We start from the raw sequence: 11569 nt of genomic DNA on the forward strand, positions 1-11569 counted from the left end.
ATTACTTACTTACTTACTATTGTGTCTGTGTACGGTTAATTATGAAATTATTTTGAATAATAAATGAAATTTGTGAGTCCCACGATTATGTCGGATTACTTTAGAAAGGTTATGAAATTGGTGGAATGAAGAAGAAGTGGGAGAACACGTTGTTTGTTCAGCACAATTTATAAGAAATAAATCCAAACTTAATGTTGTGATAAAAATGTTGAAACAATTGATGCATGCGGTAATCGAACCAAAAACCCTAAACAGTGGAAATGAACGCCTTACCACTGAACCCTTATGGCTCCGCTATAAGAAATAAAATAATTGATGCATGCGGTAATCGAACCAAAAACCATAAACAGTGGAAATGAACGCCTTACCACTGAGCCCTTATGGCTTCGCTATGAGAAATAAAATAATTAATGCATGCGGTAATCGAACCAAAAACCCTAAACAGTGAAAATGGACGCTTTACCACTGAGCCCTTATTGCTCCGCTATGATAAATGAAATAATTAATGCAATCGGTAATTGAACCAGGGACCCTAAACAGTGGAAATGGATGCTTTATCATTAAGCCATTATAATCCTATATTGATAAATGAATACCTAATGAAAAAAAAAAAGTCTAACTGTAGAAACCAACTAGCACTGAAAAAACTAAACATTGAAACTTTGTCAGCATAGTAATCCATATAATTTTATTGGATGCTCAAGGAAATTGTATTTTCAAAAGTGTTAAAATTGAATGTGAATCATTGAGACGGAGCTGTTATGAAAGAATAAAAGTTTGGTCTCGATAAGAAAACAATAGTGAACTATTGCTAACGTACTTATCATCAAATCTTTGAACAAATCTTTTCTGTTTTGAACAGTACATAAGTAAAATTAATGAACAAAATGTGTGTCAAATAAGTAAGATTAATACATACTAAAAGATGGTTGTTTTCAAGAACTTGAACTGAAAATTGATTCTACTTGCCTTCTTTTTAAAAAACAAGTGGTTAAATGAAATGATAGGAAAAGGTGGTAGTTTAGTTGACCTCCCCTTTGAACAGTAATGGGGTATTTTATATATATAATCTCACAAAGTTATTGTTCGTGAAGAAAAGTGTAAATAAAATGATGATTTCCCACAGGACTATGGTTTGTTACCGCCGCTAACATGGACGCTATCCGCTTAGCAAAGAGGAGGAGGGTCATGTTGGGTGATTGAATCTAATTCAATACAATAGATATATATAACCTAACGCATTGATATAAACACCCGTTTAAATAAGTAAATGATCTTTGAATATATGTCATATAGACATGAAAAAAGAATACCGATAAATAGGGAATAAATCGGTGATTACTTGTACAAATAAATAAATTTTACTTTCATGAAACTTCAGACATAAGAAGAAGAAGTTTGTGAAACAGTTTATTCTCCTTTGCCATTGCAAAGTTGGTGTTAGTTTTTTTTCTTTCCTATGCTTTTTAACATATAGCATACCTAATGAAAATTCACAGGAATTTCTAGCACTGATCAAATACATAATGTAGGCTTCAGTTTTAACATATATTCACAACTTACTATATCGATTGTCTACAAGATTCCTTAACATTTGCCGAATTTTCGATAGCATTTGTTTCTCCTTATTGTAGGCGATACTTTATTTGTAAACATATTTAGCGAAAGTTCAATAATTATTGTCTTATGATAACAACAGTAATAAATTTTTCAAGTGCGGAGTATTTTGTAGATAAGATAGCACCACTCGTTGCTAAAAGTTGTCACAAAATGAAGTAATCCACCATGTCTTAAATGTACAATAACCAAAAGCATATTTTAAAAGGATTTAAAAGCATTATTTATCAATACGTTGGAATCCAACAGGCTAATTTAAAAAAAAAAAAAAAAAAACAAGTAAATACAAAGGAGCTATTGGGGTTCGGGTATAGTAATTTCTAATTATTGTTTTCAATGTTAGTATATAAAAATTCAAGCACGCGCAGTAAACGGTTTGGGTGACTTTGTCGCTTGTAAAACTGATGCAAAGATGAAATATTCAAGCTAATTTGAATAATAAAAGAATAGTATCTAAAACTAATAGGGGGTGGGAACTATGAGTTTCAGGTCTACCTTAAACTTGTTTAAACCTGTTTTCATTGGTTAATTCAAACATGTCATTACATCCCACGGTGAAAAGTATAAATACCGCGGTTAAGAAAGCTACATAAGAATATTCTTGTTCTGGTTGTAGTCGATGAAAAGATTTTTTCTTCTTCGTATGGTGGTCAATGAAGATATTTGTGCCTAGTGTTTTTATTTTAGTTTGATCACTTCTTATTTTTTTTATTGGTTCGTATGCCAGAGCATACTCCTAAGAGCAGCTACGGTGCGATTATTTTATTCGTTCGTGTTATTTAAAATAACACTCGTTTTAAAATTAGAAAGTCGTAAAAGCAACAACGTTGTGATTATTTTATTCGTTCGTTTGCTAAGAAAGCTGAGAACTATTATATAATTCGTTTACTCTGTCGAACTGAAAAATGTCTAATGTTGAAAACGTATTGGTTTGTTTCTGCGATAATATTCACATCACCATTCAGTGCTTAATAAATGCTTTTCAAATGTGGGAATCTAAAAGAAGAAGTATGCTTCTTTGCAGTGGGTGTGCACGTGGATTGAAAGACGCAATAAACCATGACTGCATTCTGTTACATAAAAATATATTGAAAACAAAAGTACTAAGTGTTATTATGGATATGGACACACAAAATGAAATTTGGTATACGTTTCAAAAAATGCACGACAATACTTTTAATAAATTAGAACAGTTTTTTCATATATATGATGATGCCATTCATAATGATACATTTGTTAATCAACTGATAGAAATATTTTTGCAGAAAGATTTTAAGAAATTCTTAATTTGGAATAAAAACCAACGTGATAGTGATAGTGATAGTGTTTGTGATTGAAAAAATATGAAGACGTATGGATGAAAATGTTACTCTTCTGTAGGTATATTACATGTACAAACTGTAAAAAAGGCACATTTTGCCATGCTTTTTTTTTCTGTGAACGTTACAAGTAAATTTTACTCAAGTAAATATCTAAGAAAAATACTTACTGTGTAGTGCAGTGCAGTGCTATCATACTAAACATTTCTTCAAATATTTATGTGTATGAGTTGAAAACTAATTAACACAATACAAATTTAAAAAAAAAAAAAAAAAAAACTTGTGTAAAAAAACCAATATAAACTAATGAAAGATGTTTCATATTGCTGAATAAATGAAGACTTTATACAAGCTTCATATTGATGAATAAATGAAGACTTTATACTAATAATAATAATAAAATCGGAGATTTTTTTATTGTACTTTTTGCAACAATAATAATCGCAAAAGCCTTCGGCTAGCAAAAGTTTACGTACACTAGTTATTAATTGGTAGTAATTATCTTTGTACAGTAAATATATTTGCTTACTACCCTTTATTCCAGGATACATTCCATAAAATTCACGACTATTAAGTTTCTTTTCAAAGACAATGATTTGGTATTTGGGTGTCAGGTATTGTTGAAATTTTTCACATCATTAATAGTACACCCATTTTGATGTCCAATAGTAACATTAGCATCATCACACAAATCCTTGGCCTGCTTCAACAATCGCTCAGGATTGTTTTTAACTTGTATACTTGAAAGCAATTTTGATTGGCCTTAACCTTTTTCGAGGATAATAGCCTTAGAAAGACATTATATGTCCTTGTTTAATGGGATAGTACACTTTTCCAAAAGAGTTGTATATTCCTCATATTTGGTCGATCCACGGGTTCGACATCTTCCCTTGCATGGATTAACAATGTGGATCTTAAAATCCACCTTTTTTCCCAAAAGAAAATGTTCGTTACTATTTAAAACATTTTCAACTGTATGGAATAATACATCAGGGTTCAATTTCTTTTTAGGACGTCATGTTGTGTACATTGTTTTAAGTTTAAGGTAGTGCTCTCGATAGTTATTCCTATATAGGTGTTCTTGTCAACATCCTTTAATGCATGAGTCATTCCGAAATCAAACAGATTTCGTATATATTTTTCCGGATCTTCGATTCCATACACTTAATGGTTATTTCTGTCCCTTTTAACCCAAAGTAAACATATGTTTCTGATATACTCTTTACTATTTCAAATTCTGATGCATCCATTATCTTAGGTACTTCTTGAAAAACACAATTTAGTTCTTAGGTTCCCCAGAACTAGGAAAACTTGGTTGTGGTAAGCTTGCCTAATAGTAGTTTAGCATTGTCCTTAACAAATAAGTCAGCTGCTTGAACTTTTTCACAAGCCTGATTTTTTATATTATCCTCTCGAAAGAACCCTGTTCGATATAAATCAAAAATATCAGCAGCGGTTTCACAGCTTGTCAAAATAACATCCTGTCTTCCTTTAAATTGTTTTAATAACTCTGTTAACATTTGATAATATTTTTCATTGGGTACACGCACACCCTTAGAATGATAAGTATCTACCAAACGCTTCCAAAAATCGTTTCTACTCAAAACTACGTACATGCACCCATTGCTATAAAATTTATCTACTATCATTTTCCATCTGTAGTAAACAACTTCGGATGCTTCATATCCGAAACGTTTTGCCATGATTACCACTTGAGTTAGTTCGTTTTCACTTGTAGAAGTCATCTGTAATCGAAATAATGTATTCTTCTATTGAAATAATAATAATAAAAAAAAACCTATAAATTTGTCTATTTCCCACCCATCTTTTACTTCGTTGGTTAGTTCACCCAAGTAGGATCCGATTGTAAGATTGGATTCTCTATTTCGTTGTTGTATAAACATAATGCTGTCTGTGTCACAATATAATATGGCTTCAGGACCTACAGCAGTCAATAGGTCATGAAGACGAAGTCTTGCCCACGATGTGATGAACGAAGCAAGCACAACGTTTGAAAATTTCCAGGGCTTATTCTTATTCTCTGTATTGTGATACGTAAGAATAAGATGTTTATCTCCAATGGGTAATACGCTTTGTACTTCGTATTGTTGTGCCCATAGATAATACAAAAATTTTCCAATGTGTCAACAATCATGAATTGCAACAAGTCCGTTCTTTGTCCACATTTCCCATAAAGCGAGTTGAGGAATATCTTGGAGATATACCTCAATCCTGGGTTCAATCCAATATTATTTTCCATTAACTCTATGCCTTCGTGGGTATGATACTCTTTAATGTATTTTTTGTTTGTCTCCTTTGGTTTTGCACCAAACAGGAAATCCTGAAGATTCCTGCTTCATTTGAAGGAAAGAATTCACATAGTCTTTAAGCAAACTATCTGAATTACTAAGTTTGTAAGCACATGAAATAAAATCCAATCTTGTTTTCTCTGATATCATAATTTATTTATTTATTTATTTATTTATTTTTCAATATATATATCGTTTGTACCAAGATTGCTTTAGCAAACACTAAGTGTTAGTAAATGAGTTACAAAGTATGAAATTGTTAATATTATTAATTTCATCCCTAACAAATCACGTACATGTCTATTATTACATATAAATGTTCTAATGATATAATAATGGTATGAAAAACTTTATATAATTACACCTATTTCTTTTCACGATGTATTTAGACATAACAATATAAATTCTATGCGTGCGCATACTCGTGCTAAATTTTCACGCATGTCAGATACATGTGTATACTTGTACTTGGTCTTTGCGCATGTCAGATGCGTATGTATACTTGTACTTGGTCTTCGCGCATGTCAGATGTGTATGTATACTTGTACTTGGTCTTCGCGCATGTCACAATATAATATAAAAGCGCGCATGCGTATAGATGTAGTAAATCATATAAAGGAAGTGATACGTTGTTACAATGTACAGTCAAAAGCATTCTGTTTCCGCAGTTAAAAAGCAAAAAACAAATTCTGGTTCTTCATCTTATAATAATAAGAAACGAAAAGGTGAAATTGAAACCAATCTTTCTTTATTGCAAAGTGAATGTGTAAAATCTAAATACATTTCACCACGTGAAAAACGTTTTCAACTTGAAAAACAAAAGAAAATTATTCTTGTACATCCAAATGATCCTGACATTCCTGAAGAAGACGCTGAAAAATATAGGATTATTTATCCAACACAGGAAATTACCATAGACGATACTGTGTATAGACGAAATTTCAGATATCCAAATGAAATACCCTTTGAAGAGGAAGTTGTAGTAAATCAAAATACAATTTCTAATGATATTCTGATATTCAATGGTGTGAAGTGTGGTTGTACTCCTAATGAAGTAAATGAAGTTTGTGTAAAACAGTTACTAGAAAAATATAAACTTTCTGAACCATTACTTTGTGAAGGCTGTGCAAATCGTAGTGAGAAAGAAACTGATCATAAATGTGTGAGTGAAAGTGATGAAGAATTAAATACTATTGTGTGGAATTTCCTAATCAAGAAATCAACACGTGATCAAATATTAAAACAATATCTAAAGATTCATGTGAAATATATAGATGTAAACATTATTCCCCATCTTATAAACAAATCTAATTATTCATATCAAGAAATCACGTTTAATGATTATCATATTTCTGACTTAAGAGAAGCATATCTTGAGCACGATAAAGATGTGTATCAACAATCCAGACTGTGAGTACCAATGTCGTTTCCTAAAGACATACGACAATTGCGAATATCAATGTTCTTCTTTTTCTATAAAAGAACAATGTGTATTAATGTGTATTGACCGTTGGAAACCACCACGAGAACTTTTGTGTTATGGGTGTTTTCAAAACAGGAGCAAAATAGAAGAACACGATTGTATTACTTCGGACTATAATATGTTATGTTATAATGCATGGCGTACAATGGTAAACGGACAAACTTTTGATGATTTATATGAAGAATTTGCAAGAGTGCATTGTGATACTGAAATTGATGATTGGGAATTTACATGGACATTATATAACATTTTATTAAACAAAGATAACATTCAGTTAATTACAGAGTTATTCTTAGTAAAAGATTTACATTATAATATGCATAAGAAATAGTAATAATGGAAAACAAAAACTCTTCTGTTAATCAATTACAAAATAATAATAATAAAAACAATGTGTATAAATTAACAAAGGCACATGATAAAAGACTTTCAGCAATAAATTGGCCAGTATGTAATTGTGCATATACTAATATAAATATAGATTGTATTAAACAATATATCAAGGAATGTATCTGTATGTAAACTATATATATATTATTGAAATTTGTAAATAAAATTTTTTTCTCATTTTATATTACATGTTTTATTTATTTCCTTACACATCTTATATATTTTACTTCAACGCGAAAATTTTTTCAATACACTTACAGTGTAAAAGTAAACTATGTTTCAAATATGACTTACAATTTATACGTAGGGAAAAATTCTTTAAAAAATTTTTTCATGAAATTAGAACTTTAACAAAAATCCGTATGTTATGATTCGCCTACATAAAATTTGTTTGTGCATTTTATATTGCATGCATGTGAAAAAAAAAACTTTTCACATTTTTTAGTTTACGGTTTTGAATTTTCACAACTTGCATTTTCATTTTGACAACTTGCATTTTCATTTTGACAACTTGCATTTTCATTTTGACAACTTGCATTTTCATTTTTCGTAACTTGCATTTCTAAAAATTTTTTGAAAATTACATTTTCACTTTTAATTTTGTTCAATCACTTCTTATTTTTTTTTTATTGGTTCGTATGCCAGAGCATACTCCTAAGAGCAGCTACGCTGCGAAATATTAAAAAGCTCGTAATAAATTACTCGAACACTTCATGTGAACTTAGAAAAAAATCTTATTTTTTTCATTATTTCGCTTCTTATTTTTATTGGTTCGTATCTTTTTTATTATTTCGCTTCTTTTTTTATTTATTGGATCGTGTTATTTAAAATAACACTCGTTTTTAAAATAAGAAGCTCAGAGCAGGTACCCTGTAAACTTGTAAAATATTCATTCTCTCCTAATAAATTAGTCGAACACTTCGTGTGAACTTGTAAATAATTCGTTTGCTAAGCAAACTCAGAACACTTACAGTGTAATTATTTTATTCGTTCGTGTTATTTTATTTTATTGGATCATTTGCTTAGCAAATTCAACTTATTTATTGGTTCGATTTCTATGAAATCTCAGAACACTTGTAGTGTGAACCTACAAATAATTTCGAAAATACTAAGCTCGTTTTTTTTTTAAATATTTTATTGGTTTGTTTGCGAAGCAAACTCGCTAGAGCAGCTATGCTGCGATTATTTTATTCGTTCGTGTTATTTAAAATAACACTCGTTTTAAAATTAGAAAGTCGTAAAAGCAGCTACGCTGCGAACATTTAAATTCCTATGGAAACTCATAAGAGCAACTACAAGAAACTATGTTTTCAAAAATCGCAAGCTTGTCAATGTAAAATACTCATCAAACTTTTAAATACTTCAAAGTATTAGTAAAAAAATATATATATATATAAAACACTCATCAAATACCAATTTTAAACGCTTTTCCAAAAAAAAAAAAGTAAACGATAGAAAGCATAAAGGAGTTTCACCTTGTAAAATGTCAATAATACCTTTTATTTAGGAAAGTTTTAATATTAAATAAGAATCAAGAAATGAAATTCGTATATATTTATTTCGGTAATATTATATATATACAAGCAAAATAATAATAATAATAATAATAATATATACAATCAACATAATAATATACAAGCAAATAATATACAAGGAAAATAATAATATATACAATCAAAATAATATACAAGCAAAATAATAATAATATTACATAAAAGTTAGACAATATATACAGAATCACCGAAAATTAATATTTCTTATTCTTTGACAGTAGAATATCTACTAATTCATTCAAATATCTTGGGTTTCTTATTAATTTGAAATATTCTTCTTCAAATATGATTGTATTTACACACATTCTATGTGAGTTTCGAAATATGTTATAAAGTTCTTTTCTCACATTTTCTTTAATAAAAATTAACCATGTCTCTGTTTCTAAAGCTTCAATGTCCATAAAAAGGCAGCGGTGAGACATTTGTTGCGGACAGTCAAAAAAACAACCCTCACATAATAATACACAATTAGGGTTCCAATTTAAAATAGTGTTTTTGATGCACTTTTCATCCACAAACACTTGTGTACACTTACACTTTTCTTCTTCTTCTTCTTCGTTCTTCTTCTTCATTGATAAGTCTAAGGGCTCCGTTTGTGGTGTTGGTGGTGGTGGTGGTGCTGGTGAAGGTGAAGGTGAAGGTGTAACACTTGCATGTGGTGTGTCGGGTTTACACTCGTCCAGTTCGTCAAATAATCGCAAAATTTCTTCTTCCTCCCCTTCACTAAATAAGTCATGTGAAGGTAGTCTTTCTTCTTCTTCTTCATCCTCCTCCTCTTCTTCAGTAAATAAATCAGGTGATGGTGTTCTTTCTTCTTCTCCATCCACCTCCTCTTCTTCTGCGGTAAATAAATCAGGTGATGGTGTTCTTTCTTCTTCTTCTTTACTATCTAGTGTCCACTTTAAAGATGTTGGTTGAATGTTTTTTACTCCTAATAATGACGAGGATGCTGGAAGTGTTGGTAAAGATGTCCTCACTCCAACAGGAGATGATGGGATTAATACTGGGTCTTCTCTTAAGTCAATAATTTCTTCCTCTATAATAATTTCTGAGGATACTGGTGAAGCTGGAGAAAAATACTGAGTTTCCTCGTCAATAAATATATCTGGTAAATCTCTCGCAGTTTTAAACTTTTTCCTTGGAGATTCTACAAAGTCAAATGTAGAATCCCAATCTACTTCGGTGCAAAGTTGAATTTCTCGCTGTACTATACTGCCAGACGAATCCATGATGATACTATGCTAGTCTTCTCATCATACCCAGTATATAAGGAAAACTTTATCGATAACATCATATCACGTGGTACTTTAAACATTTTTCAAACAGTCCTACCACGCCAATTAAAATATTTTCACATATACTTTTCCAATTCTCTATGGAATTTTTATAAATATAGAAATAGCAAACATGTTCTCATATAATCTTTTAAAATATCAACATTTGGTATTTTCACTTTGGTAAAATCATTCCACACATTTTACAACGGTATTCATAAGGCGTACTATTTAATCATCTGTCATCTATGTGCAGATTTAGATACATCACGTGTAAATAAATAAATAGTTTACATGCTTTTAAAATAAAATCTGTTATTTACAACTTCTATTATTATTCATGTCCCTACATACACCAGCATGTTGTCCACGTAAAATAACGGATGCCACAAACTATCTTTGTATTTGCATTCATTCATTCATTATTATTACAATAATATAACAATCTTCTATTGCAATCGTATTTAACACCCCTTCATGTTTCAACATGATCATCATTCAATAGGTGAATGTTCTTTTGCATTCGCGTTCAATAACCTCATATGTTTTACCATTCGTAATGTAAAACTTTCTTTGTATTCATTATTAACAAACTATCATAAAACTTGTTTTTTATTAGTCTGTCTCCAACCTGTGATGTTTATCTTCCGCGTGCCCAAACTTTCTTTTATGTTTTCACCGACATCGCCAAAGTTATTTCTATTAGTTTGTCCACAATTTCTGATGTTTTACATGTGCAATCTTTCTTTTATGTTTTCACCGACAATGTCTTTTGTTCATCTACCACGATACCAAAGTTATTTCTATTGGTCTGTCTGTCCCCAATTTGTGATGTATATTTCCCACGTCCGCAATCTTCCTTTTGTTCACCTACCGCGGCGCCAAAGTTATTTCTATCAGTCTGGCGGTATTCTGTAATGTTTACCAAACGTGTCAACGGTCTTCCTTTGTATTTAAATTCAAGTTTTAGCAAGGCTCTGCAAGCACACATCATCACTCCTACCCAACCGGGTTTTCCAAAAAAGCGCGGGAAAAGTTCAGTTCATGTCTTAAGTTCATCAGCAGCAGACGTACGGAATCCACGCTCTGTATATGCACCATCATAGTGTATCATACCGTACACAAAGTTTTGCCACGTTCACAACATAGTTGCTTTTAGGAGTATGCTCTGGCATACGAACCATTAAAATAATTACGAAAAAATAAAAAATACGATCCAACAAATTAAAAAAGTCACGCATGAATAAATATTTCCCTCCCATCATACAGTATTCAACTCCAATGATAAGGGTCCCGGGTTCGATTCCAGTGCGTATCACACATTATAAGTGTTCTCACCTTCTTATTTTTAACAATCATCGTCTCCTTTAGCCTAACAGGTGGGACTCAAATATTTCATTTTCTTTTTTATTCTATCACATATTGTTCAACATGTTATACATGTGAACGAATAAAATATTCTCTCAAAATGACGTATCAACAGATTTAATTCAATTTTCCATTATTATTATTATTTTTAAAAATACCCAGTATAAAGTCTCTAAAAAGAGGACACGACCTTTTACATGTCAGCACAACTAAAAACAGAAATATAACAACTTTCCAAATCCATGTCATCAACCCC

This window comes from Thermobia domestica, chromosome 3, assembly GCF_964235325.1.
Source record: "Thermobia domestica chromosome 3, izTheDome1.hap1.1, whole genome shotgun sequence".
In the NCBI taxonomy this organism is placed as follows: domain Eukaryota; kingdom Metazoa; phylum Arthropoda; class Insecta; order Zygentoma; family Lepismatidae; genus Thermobia; species Thermobia domestica.